The sequence below is a fragment of the Mercenaria mercenaria genome, chromosome 5 (assembly GCF_021730395.1).
Source record: "Mercenaria mercenaria strain notata chromosome 5, MADL_Memer_1, whole genome shotgun sequence".
NCBI classification, from domain to species: Eukaryota; Metazoa; Mollusca; class Bivalvia; order Venerida; family Veneridae; genus Mercenaria; species Mercenaria mercenaria.
The window spans coordinates 52297641-52310075 of record NC_069365.1 but is presented as its reverse complement, the minus strand read 5'-3'; positions in this window follow the sequence as shown (position 1 = coordinate 52310075).

Sequence of the window (12435 nt, the reverse complement as noted above, 5' to 3'; positions counted from 1 at the left end):
TTTCGTGTTATTAATGTTGATTCTACGGCAGCGCCGCGTAGACATGTATTTTGCGAGTTACTTGCTTAGATATTCAAGCATCTGTCAATATGACAAAGATTCTTGCACATCTGTCCAACTGATATTTGATTCGTTCTTATCAGATTTTGTTGCTGTTTTACTATCGCTTATCGGTATTCAAATGTCAAATGTAACACACTGGTGGAAAGGTCGTCACTTTAGGTTCTCAATGACACCCTGATCATAGGTTTGTTTGTAGAAGTCGTAGGGTCTCATTGTCTTGATACTGTTGGGTGGACGGATAGCTCAGTGGTTTGCACACTGGCCTTCCAATCCTGAGGTCGGGGTTCGATCCCCGGCAGCTACTCGGGAATTTTCAGAAACGATTTTCAGTGATTCCCACCCAACTAGAGGTGTACTGGTCAGGAACCCAGGCAATCCTTGCGTGCATCAGTGCTATACACTGGGCACGTTAAAGAACCAGGCTGTCTATTCGAAACGAGCTAGGCTAAGTTAGCCGGATAAGCCTGTATCTGATTTCTGATCTCTCTGTCGTGGGGGCTTTGTCTCACTCTGTCCCTCTGGTCAGATCGATCTGTGTCTGTACTAGTAGAGGATGAATTATGCGCCCTGTGTGGCTGCATTTGAACTATGTAAAGCGCCTTTGGCGCTATATAAATCTGGTATAATTTAATGTACAACGCCGGTGAATATACTATGTGTAAAATTAGGCGTTTAATCAAATAAAGCAGTTTCAGTTTCAGTTTACTGTTCAGGAGCCCAGTTAACAGATTTCTTTCGACCTACCTTACATACATTGATATTTAATATGGAACAGTACATTCCACGTGCGGTCATACTTTTAGTCAACATTATTGGTAATGAACAAATTACTGAATCTTGCATCTGACGATACTATGACTTGATTATACGGGTAATACACCACTAAGATATGCCGCTCTTTTTGTATACGCGTAGCATTCTAACACCGGGTTTTTTTGGTCCGCTTTCCAGAATTTCACTCATTTGTAGAACTTAATTGCGCAAGATCTATATACCCCTTTCATATACATGAAACTGACGGTGAATCAATTGACCATATTGTATCTAAACTGCTTGTCGCTCTATTTACGTTCTCAATTAAGACAAAATTAATTACAGTTGGTGCTGGTTGAATTGTTTCACAAATCTCATTCTTATACGGCTCAACGCAAATGAGAACCGGATACGGTGTTACAAGCCTTAGTAATTTAAGTGTTTGTTTCTATATTGCAATGAAAATATATCTGTGTATTAAGATAATTATTTGCACTCGGAAAAAAATACGATTCCCACAGGGGTCCGTTACGGGTATACAATGTATGAAGATTTTGGAACTTCGTCAAATCGTTCATAGGGTCTTTTTTGACGTTGTCTAAAAATGTCAGTTTATGCCTCGGATATCCGATATTTTCGTATTTTAGAGCTGTAGACCGGCATTTCAGAAATATTTTCAAAATGAATTTCGTATTATAAATGTTGATTCTACGGCAGCGTGAAAGGACCACCAGATGCTTATACGTTTTAGTACGTTACGGCTATGGGAAGGATATGCTATGAAAGTGTGTCTAAAATCTAGAAACATGTTGTAAATTGAAATGGTGGCGCTTACGTTCAGTCACAATGATCCGCGTAGACATGTATTTTGCGAGTTACTTGCTTAGATATTCAAGCATCTGTCAATATGACAAAGATACTTGCACATCTGTCCAACTGATATTTAATTCGTTCTTATCAGATTTTGTTGCCGTTTTACTATCGCTTATCTGTATTCAAATGCCAAATGTAACACACTGGTGGAAAGGTCGTCACTTTAGGTTCCCAATGACACCCTGATCATAAAACTGGTTTGTTTGTAGAACTCGTAGGGGCTCGTTGTCATTATACTGTTCAAGAGCCCAGTTAACAGATTTTTTTCGACTTACCTTACATACATTGACATTTAATATGGAACAGTACATTCCACGTGCGGTCATACTGTTAGTCAACATTATTGGTAATGAACAAATTACTGAATCTTGCATCTGACGATATTATGACTTGATTATACGGGCAATATACCACTAAGATATGCCGCTCTTTATGTATAAGCGTAGCATTCTAACACCGTTTTTTCTGGTTCGCTTTCAAGAATTTCACTCATTTGTAGAACTTAATTGCGCAAGATCTATATACCCCTTTCAGATACATGAAAATGACGGTGAATCAATTGACCATACTGTATCTAAACTGCTTGTCGCTCTATTCACGTTATCAATTTAGACAAAAATTAAATACAGTTGGTGCTGGTTGAATTGTTTCACAAAACTCATTCTTATACGGCTCAACGCAAATGAGAACCGGATACGGTGTTACAAGCCTTAGTAATTTTTGTATTTGTTTCTATATTGCAATGAAAATACATCTGTGTATTAAGATAATTATTTGCACTCGGAAAAAGCACGATTCACACAGGGGTCCGTTACGGGTATACAATGTATGAAGATTTTGGAACTTCGTCAAATCTTTCATAGGGTCTTTTTAGACGTTGTCTAAAAATGTCAGTTTATGCCTCGGATATCCGATATTTTTTGGTATTTTAGAGCTGTAGACCTAGGCATTTCAGAAATATTTTCAAAATGAATTTTGTGTTATAAATGTTGATTCTACGGCAGCGTGAAAGGGCCACCAGATGCTTATACGTTTTAGTACGTTACGGCTATGGAAAGGATATGCTATGAAAGTGCGTCTTAAATCTAGAAACATGTTGTAAATTGAAATGGTAGAGCTTATGTTCAGTCACAATGATACGCGTAGACATGTATTTTGCGAGTTACTTGCTTAGATATTCAAGCATCTGTCAATATGACAAAGATTCTTGCACATCTGTCCAACTGATATTTGATTCGTTCTTATCAGATTTTGTTGCCGTTTTACTATCGCTTATCTGTATTCAAATGCCAAATGTAACACACTGGTGGAAAGGTCGTCACTTTAGGTTCCCTATGACACCCTGATCATAAAACTGGTTTGTTTGTAGAACTCGTAGGGGCTCGTTGTCATTATACTGTTCAGGAGCCCAGTTAACAGATTTTTTTCGACCTACCTTACATACATTGATATTTAATATGGAACAGTACATTCCACGTGCGGTCATACTGTTAGTCAACATTATTGGTAATGAACAAATAACCGAATCTTGCATCTGACGATACTATGACTTGATTATACGGGCAATATACCACTAAGATATGCCGCTCTTTTTTTATACGCGTAGCATTCTAACACCGTTTTTTTCTGGTTCGCTTTCCAGAATTTCACTCATTTGTAGATCCTAATTGCGCACTTGATCTATATACCCCTTTCAGATACATGAAACTGACGGTGAATCAATTGACCATACTGTATCTAAACTGCTTGTCGCTCTATTCACGTTATCAATTTAGACAAAAATTAAATACAGTTGGGGCTGGTTGAATTGTTTCACAAAAAACCTCATTCTTATACGGCTGAACGCAAATGAGAACCGGATACGGTGTTACAAGCGTTAGTAATTTTAGTATTTGTTTCTATATTGCAATGAAAATACATCTGTGTATTAAGATAATTATTTGCACTCGGAAAAAGCACGATTCCCACAGAGGTCCGTTACGGGTATACAATGTATGAAGATTTTGGAACTTCGTCAAATCGTTCATAGGGTCTTTTTTGACGTTGTCTAAAAATGTCAGTTTATGCCTCGGATATCCGATAATTTCGTATTTTAGAGCTGTAGACCTAGGCATTTCAGAAATATTTTCAAAATGAATTTCGTGTTATAAATGTTGATTCTACGGCAGCGTGAAAGGGCAACCAAATGCTTAAACGTTTTAGTACGTTACGGCTATGGAAAGGATATGCTATGAACGTGTGTCTTAAATCTAGAAACATGTTGTAAATTGAAATGGTGGAGCTTATGTTCAGTCACAATGATACGCGTAGACATGTATTTTGCGAGTTACTTGCTTAGATATTCAAGCATCTGCCAATATGACAAAGATTCTTGCACACCTGTCCAACTGATATTTGATTCGTTCTTATCAGATTTTGTTGCCGTTTTACTATCGTTTATCTGTATTCAAATGCCAAATGTAACACACTGGTGGAAAGGTCGTCACTTTAGGTTCCCAATGACACCCTGATCATAAAACTGGTTTGTTTGTAGAACTCGTAGGGGCTCGTTGTCATTATACTGTTCAGGAGCCCAGTTAACAGATTTTTTTCGACCTACCTTACATACATTGATATCTAATATGGAACAGTACATTCCACGTGCGGTCATACTGTTAGTCAACATTATTGGTAATGAACAAATTACCGAATCTTGCATCTCACAAAACTATGACTTGATTTATACCGGTAATATACCACTAAGATATGCCGCTCTTTATTTATACGCGTAGCATTCTAACACCGTTTTTTCTGGTTCGCTTTCCAGAATTTCACTCATTTGTAGATCTTAATTGCGCAAGATCTATATACCCCTTTCAGATACATGAAACTGACGGTGATTCTATTGACCATACTGTATCTAAACTGCTTGTCGCTCTATTGCAATGAAAATAGACCTGTGTATTAAAGTGGCAGGGGCCAGTTTCGTATTGGCCCGGGTACGTTCTTTAAATGAAATAGGTAGATGTACTTTAAAGGCATTTATATTCAACTGTTTATTTATGGTATTCATAGAACTAAAGATTCCTGCGTACGAGTAATTATTGTGTAAAATAAATAAATGCTTGAATCGATTTTCCTAGCTCCATGTAGACAGCCGGGTCTAAAATCTAACCTGAGGTAACGGAAGTCAGACGAAATAGAAACGGTCATCCATCCATCCAGATTCAGCTCAAATTTGGTGAAAAAAGTAAACGGTTATGACACACCAGTATTTTTGTTTGGTCAAATGCGTTAAAACTATACATGTGTTTTAGGTCTGTGATTTGCAGAGAATGCGGTACAAGTCGCGCAAGGTGTACCTTTTGGGCCATTTTAGCCTCAAAATTCAGTGAACTGTGTCTTATTGTAAAGAATGACCAACACAGTATTCTTACTATAAGTATATGTTTATTATATGAGTGCGCCTTAACAACTGCTGAAACAACATCCCAAACTGGGTGTGTATAAAATATACGCATGCGCTGTGAGTATACTACATTATCTACATAATGATACATCTCCCCTTTTGGCAAAGGACAAGGAACACAATTTCTGAAAGCTAAAATAAAATAAATCAAAATACTCCAAATTTACTATAACGTAAAAATTTCTTTCATAAAGTCTGTTTCTCCATGAATGGCATATTTTTGCTATCAGCACTTAATTATCTCTGTTCACTGTTTACATAGCACGCGTGTTCCGCTATCTAATGTTATCATATTACATTGTTTCAATTATTCTTGTCGGAGTTTAACTACCCTGCCAGATCTACTCATATATGTTTTTCACTTGCTTTCATTATCTGACCTTTTATTGCTTTTATCAGAGAATTGTGAAATACAGTCAGAATTTTCTTGAGGCGCCGAAAGGTTGTTATTTTCCACATTTTGCATGTCAGCTTCAGGTATGCACTCTTTTGATTCATTGGTTTGTAACAAATGCCTCCTATTGCGACGATATGTGTTACCGTCAGGTGTTTTACAGAGTATGACCTATCATGGTGTTTTTTGCACTACTACTGCAGGACTCCAATTTTTATTGCTGCTGAATTCGTGCCGAATCTCCTATTTCTAATGGTGGTAATGCTTGGCTGTCATATCATAATACACTTTCTCCCTTTCCTTGTTTGCTGACAATTTCTCACGAATGACCTTGTGTGAGATTGCCGGGGAAGTAATTGTGACTTAGCAACTGGCAACACTGACCTAATTTGACGTTGGAACATAATTTCACTGGGTGAAAAACCTATTTTAAGTTTTTGTAAACCCTATATTCTTGTATTCCTATCATTGGTCGGTGCCTGATGCTCTGGCCTTCGTAAAAATGCGCTTGCAAATTTTCACGTACGCTTCCGCAAAACCATTACCGGAGCTGTGTAAGGACTTGTGGTCTGGTGTGTAAAATCCCAGAGCTTTGCAAAGTTTGCAAACTCATGAGATGCATAGCATGGCCCATTATCAGATACTTACAATTTCTGGTATGCCAAATCTAGCAAATATGCCCTTGAGCCTACTTATAACTGTCGAACTTCTACAGTTAGGCAGCTCTTTGACCTCAAAGTAATGTGAATAATGGTCAGCGACTATCAAAAAGTCTTTGCCATTGAACTCAAATAGGTCTGTTCCAACTTCCTGCCATGGGTATTCTGGAACTTGGGTGTAGACAAGCGGTTCTTTCTGGTTTGAGTCTCTGTGTTGCAAACATACAGGACATTTCAGAACGAGATCTTTAATTTCCTGGGTGATTCTAGGCCAGAAAACAATATCACTTGCTCTACTTATTGTTTTCTCTATTCCCATATGACTTGAAGAATGTAGTTTTGACAATAAGTCTGCCTTTAGGGATTGAGGAATAACAATTTTGTGACCCTTCATTATTATCCCATCCATGACGGTAAGCTCATCCCTGTAATTCCAGAAATCTAGCAGTTCTGACTTGCAGTGATTTCTTTCATCTGGCCAACCTTCAATAATGACTTGCTTCAGGGACAAAAGTTGTTCGTCCCTGTCAGTACTGACCTTGATTTCTTGTAATTTCCGGTCACTTACCGGTAAGCTTCTTTTGACCATATTAACTGGACTTCTACAGTTTCCGTCAGGGACGGATCTGTATCCTTTACCGGAAATCTAGACAAAGTATCTGGTAAAGGAATCTGAGTTCCCTCCTATAAGTGACATCTATATCATACTGTGAAATGTTTAAGAGCAGCCGCTGTAAACCTAACAGGTGCAGCAAATAAGGGTTTCTTACATATAGCTATCAATGGTAAGTGGTCTGTAACTACTTTGACTTTTTTCCCATACACCCACTGGTGGAATTTCTTCAGCCAAATACCAGTCCAAGACACTCTAACTCAATCATAGCATAGTTCATTTGGCTTGGCGTAAGACTTTTACTGGCATAACCTATAGGTCTACCTTCTTGAAGGAGTGTGGCCCCAAGTCCTGACCTACTTGCGTCGGTTTGCATCTCTAAGGGTTTGGCCGGGTCATAGAAAGCAAGGACAGGACTTGCGTTATGATATCAATCATCTGATCATAAGCTTGCTGCTGTGATTCACCCCAGAGAAATTCTACATCTTTCGCCAATAATTCTCGTAAGGGCAAAGTGACCTCAGATAGCCTAGGTGCATATCTAGCGAGATACTGACTCATGCCAAGTACCGTTTCGAGTTGTGACCTATTTTCCGGGATAGGCATTTCTCGAATTGCAGACACCTTGTCTGGATCTGGGCTAAGACCTTGTTTAGATATCACATGACCGAAATAACTAATCTGGGACTGCCCAACCTCCAGCTTATCTGGATTAAGGCGTATACCTTGTTCTAGTGACCTTGGAGCACTGCTCTCAAATTCGCATCATGCTCCTCCCTTGTTTGTCATATACTAAAATATCGTCTACTATGGCAGCTACCCCTGGGAGACCCTCAAATATTTCGTCTATTTCTTTGGAACAGATCCATGGCAGACGAAATACCCATTGGAAGCCTCAGATACCTGTACCTCCCAAATATGGTATTGAATGTAGTCAACATGGAAGACTTCTCTGTCAAATGCATGGCCCAGTAACCTGACTAGCGTCTAATTTTTGTAAAAATATGTAGCACCGTTTAGCTGGGGAAGTATGTCATCCAGTGTTTTTGTCGGATGAAAGGACGTTGAATGTTTCTGTTCAAGTCACCCGATCAAGTACTATTCGCAAGTCACCTGATTTTTTTTTGTACTGTCACCATTGAATTGACCCACTCAGTAGGCTCACTTACTTTTGTAATGACCCCCAATTTCTCCATCTATCTAGCTCCTTCTTGCATTTATCTCGTAAGCAACAGGAATCCTACGTGGAGGATGAACCACAGGTTTAGCATCATGTTTCAGATAAATAGAACATTGCCTGGAATAGAGCCAATGCCCTTAAAAACCTGGGAATATTCATTCAGCACTGCTGTTTTGTTAAGCGGGGAGGATACATAATTGGAAGTGACAGCATGTGCGAGTTTAACTAGGCCAAAATCTATGGAAGTCTGAAAACCAAACAAGGGTGGTGACTGGGTGTCTACTACATGAAATTCTACATACTTGGTCTGTGCAGAAGGTTCATGGGTTACACTGCAGGGTAATGGAACCTAGACATACTAAAGGGTTGCCATTATAACCTGTGAGCTTCGTTACAGAGGAACAGAGTGCGGTTTTTACACCTAATTGTTGCAATGCAAAATGAGGTAAAATTCACCTGTGCGCCAGTGTCTATCTTGAAAGAAATTTGTTTCCCAGAGGTCCAGTTTTTAATATCCACAAATGCCTGATTGCACATCTTGTCCACAGCACTAATTACTGTATCAATGTAAATACCTCAGATGAATCATCAGCCCTCACTTCATGACACGTTTACTCCTGCACACCCTCGCGTAGTGATTCCATTTTTTACAGTTTCGGCATTGCACTCCCTTCGCCTTACACTGTTTGTCCCCATGGAATTGACCACAGTTTGGCACGATTTGTGCGCGACATCGGGCTGTTTTCCGTTGATTTCCGCGACCCCCTTTGCACTTTATATCTCGTTTTCTCGATTCCTCTTTTTTGTGAGTAGTTTTCCGTACAAAGTTAATAGAAGACGATTCTTGCATGTTATTCATTTGCTCTTGTGCATATTCTACAGTTTGACATATGTCAACAGCTTTCGCCAATGTTAGTTTCTCACCTACTGTCAAAAGACTTCTCTCTAATTTTGGACGACTTTACACCGAACACGATTCGATCTCTAATCAATCTTCCTTGTAGGCTTCGCCATAAGAACAGTCATTTGCAAGTATCTTAAGTCGTGTGATGAATTGTTCCATGGTATTTTCACCTTGCACTTCATTATTAAATTTGAACCGCGCAAATACTGGGGTTTGATTTCGCTGAACGTGTTTTTCAAATGCGTCGGCGGTAGCTTTTACTGATTTTTCTGATCAGCTGTCAACACTAAAGTTTTATAAATTTCTCTTCTTTTTGTCCCATCCATAGAGCAAGTATGTGATTTGTACTGGTTCATCTTTCCCCTTTAACGGACCCTGGAATATCAATTCCGCGTGACCTCTAAAGGTTTTGAATGTTTCCAACAAATTCGGACTGTCCCAGTCCATTGTAGGCGTCGGTACACCGGTTAAATCCATTATTTGAATCCGATACACTATATGCACTATATGCACAATGATTGTTAATAATCCTGACAAATGCGGATGTATTAAAATCGTTAATTTTCTGACACCATGTCTTATTGTAAAGAATGACCAACACAGTATTCTTACTATAAGTATATGTTTATTATATGAGTGCGCCTTAACAACTGCTGAAACAACATCCCAAACTGGGTGTGTATAAAATATACGCATGCGCTGTGAGTATACTACATTATCTACATAATGATACAAACTGAAACCGGAGTTTTGCTCGTTTTATCATAGAAACAAAGGAATCGGCAGACGGAAAATGTCACATGATAAAGTGCTAAATATATGCAATACATCCGCACACCACTTCCCGGGAATTTCTCAAAATTAGATTTTTCATGATTTTTCTTGGCACTGCATGGTATCAGCGCAGATTCGTGGAATTTTCAAATTCACTGTCCCTTGCCCCCTACGATTGTGATCTACCATTAGAGCTGCATCGTTTCTGAATGATCCAGTGGTAAAGACAGTATAGGGGTCTCAATTTTGATAAGAAATAATATATTCCATAGCAAATGTTAATAAACATGACCTTTAAAATATATCTGGCGCTGGTTGAATAGTTTCATTCTGTAAAAGAACTCATCTTAATACGGCTCAACGCTTGTGCGAACCGGACACGATAATACAAGCTTTAGTGTTATATCCTTAGGACGATCAGCACATATTTATGCAATCTCTCCAGGCATATGTATGTTTTTGACAACACAGAAAATGACGTCACTCGACCTTCAGCTATTTCCGGAAGTAAATAAAATGAAAGTAGAAATACTAAACTTGAAAACGAAAGCCGCATTTTGATTCGTAGATAGTCAGGGGTCACGCGCAGGGGTCACCCCCGTCTAAATGTATGCGCGTGGACTTTTTTCTTTTTGCTCTTGGGGAGCCAATTTTCAGCACTTTATTACGAATTGAAATTGCCTGGGCTTTAGTACAGTTTGTCAGTTTTTAATCTATGAAAATATATTTGAGCTCTGGATAAACACAAATCCCACAGGGATCCATAACGGACCAAGGGTACATTGATAATTTTGGATCATCATCAAATCGCTCAAAATGTCATTTTTGATGTTGTCTGAGAGTGTTAGTATATGCCTCAGATGTAAGATATAACCGTATTTGAGAGCTGCAGATCTAGACATTATAGAAATATTTTCAAAATAAGTTTCGTACGTGTAATAAATGTTGTTTCTACGGAAGCGTGAAATGGCCATCAGACGCTAATACGTTTTAGTACGTTAAGGCTGCGGAAAGGATATGGCCACTATGACTTAAGTATTTGTCTCTGTATTGTTATGAAAATTCATCTGTGTATTAAGTCTGCGAAGTACAATTACTGATGTTTCTCTGCCTAATCGCTTGGGTGCTTAGGGCAGGATGACGTTATCAATTTAGACAACAATCAATCCCATACATTCCAAAGGTTTATATGTATGTCATCTGAGAGATACACGGCTTTGGTTGAATTGTTTCAGTTCGTCAGTGAACTCATCCTTGTACGGCGCAACGCAAATGAGAACCGCACCCGATATAACTGACGGTGAATCAATTGACCATACTGTATCTAAACTGCTTGTCGCTCTATTCACGTTATCAATTTAGACAAAATTAAATACAGTTGGTGCTGGTTGAACTGTTTCACAAAACTCATTCTTATACGGGTCAACGCAAATGAGAACCGGATACGGTGTTACAAGCCTTAGTAATTTTAGTATTTGTTTCTATATTGCAATGAAAATACATCTGTGTATTAAGATAATTATTTGCACTCGGAAAAAGCACGATTCCCACAGGGGTGCGTTACGGGTATACAATGTATGAAGATTTTGGAACTTCGTCAAATCGTTCATAGGGTCTTTTTTGACGTTGTCTAAAAATGTCAGGTTATGCCTCGGATATCCGATACTTTCGTATTTTACAGCTGTAGACCTATGCATTTCAGAAATATTTTCAAAATGAATTTCGTGTTATAAATGTTGATTCTACGGCAGCGTGAAAGGGCCACCAGATGGTTATACGTTTTAGTACGTTACGGCTATGAAAAGGATATATGCTATGAAAGTGTGTCTTAAATCTAGAAACATGTTGTAAATTGAAATGGTGGAGCTTATGTTCAGTCACAATGATACGCGTAGACATGTATTTTGCGAGTTACTTGCTTAGATATTCAAGCAGCTGTCAATATGACAAAGATTCTTGCACATCTGTCCAACTGATATTTGATTCGTTATTATCAGATTTTGTTGCCGTTTTACTATCGCTTATCTGTATTCAAAAGCCAAATGTAACACACTGGTGGAAAGGTCGTCACTTTAGGTTCCCAATGACACCCTGGTCATAAAACTGGTTTGTTTGTAGAACTCGTAGGGGCTCGTTGTCATTATACTGTTCAGGAGCCCAGTTAACAGATTTTTTTCGACCTACCTTACATACATTGATATTTAATATGGAACAGTACATTCCACGTGCGGTCATACTGTTAGTCAACATTATTGGTAATGAACAAATTACTGAATCTTGCATCTGACGACACTATGACTTGATTATACGGGCAATGTACCACTAAGATATGCCGCTCTTTATGTATACGCGTAGCATTCTAACACCGTTTTTTCTGGTTCGCTTTCCAGAATTTCACTCATTTGTAGATCTTAATTGCGCACTTGATCTATATACCCCTTTCAGATACATGAAACTGACGGTGAATCAATTGACCATACTGTATCTAAACTGCTTGTCGCTCTATTCACGTTATCAATTTAGACAAAATTAAATACAGTTGGTGCTGGTTGAATTGTTTCACAAAACTCATTCTTATACGGGTCAACGCAAATGAGAACCGGATACGGTGTTACAAGCCTTAGTAATTTTAGTATTTGTTTCTATATTGCAATGAAAATACATCTGTGTATTAAGATAATTATTTGCACTCGGAAAAAGCACGATTCCCACAGGGGTCTGTTACGGGTATACAATGTATGAAGATTTTGGAACTTCGTCAAATCGTTCATAGG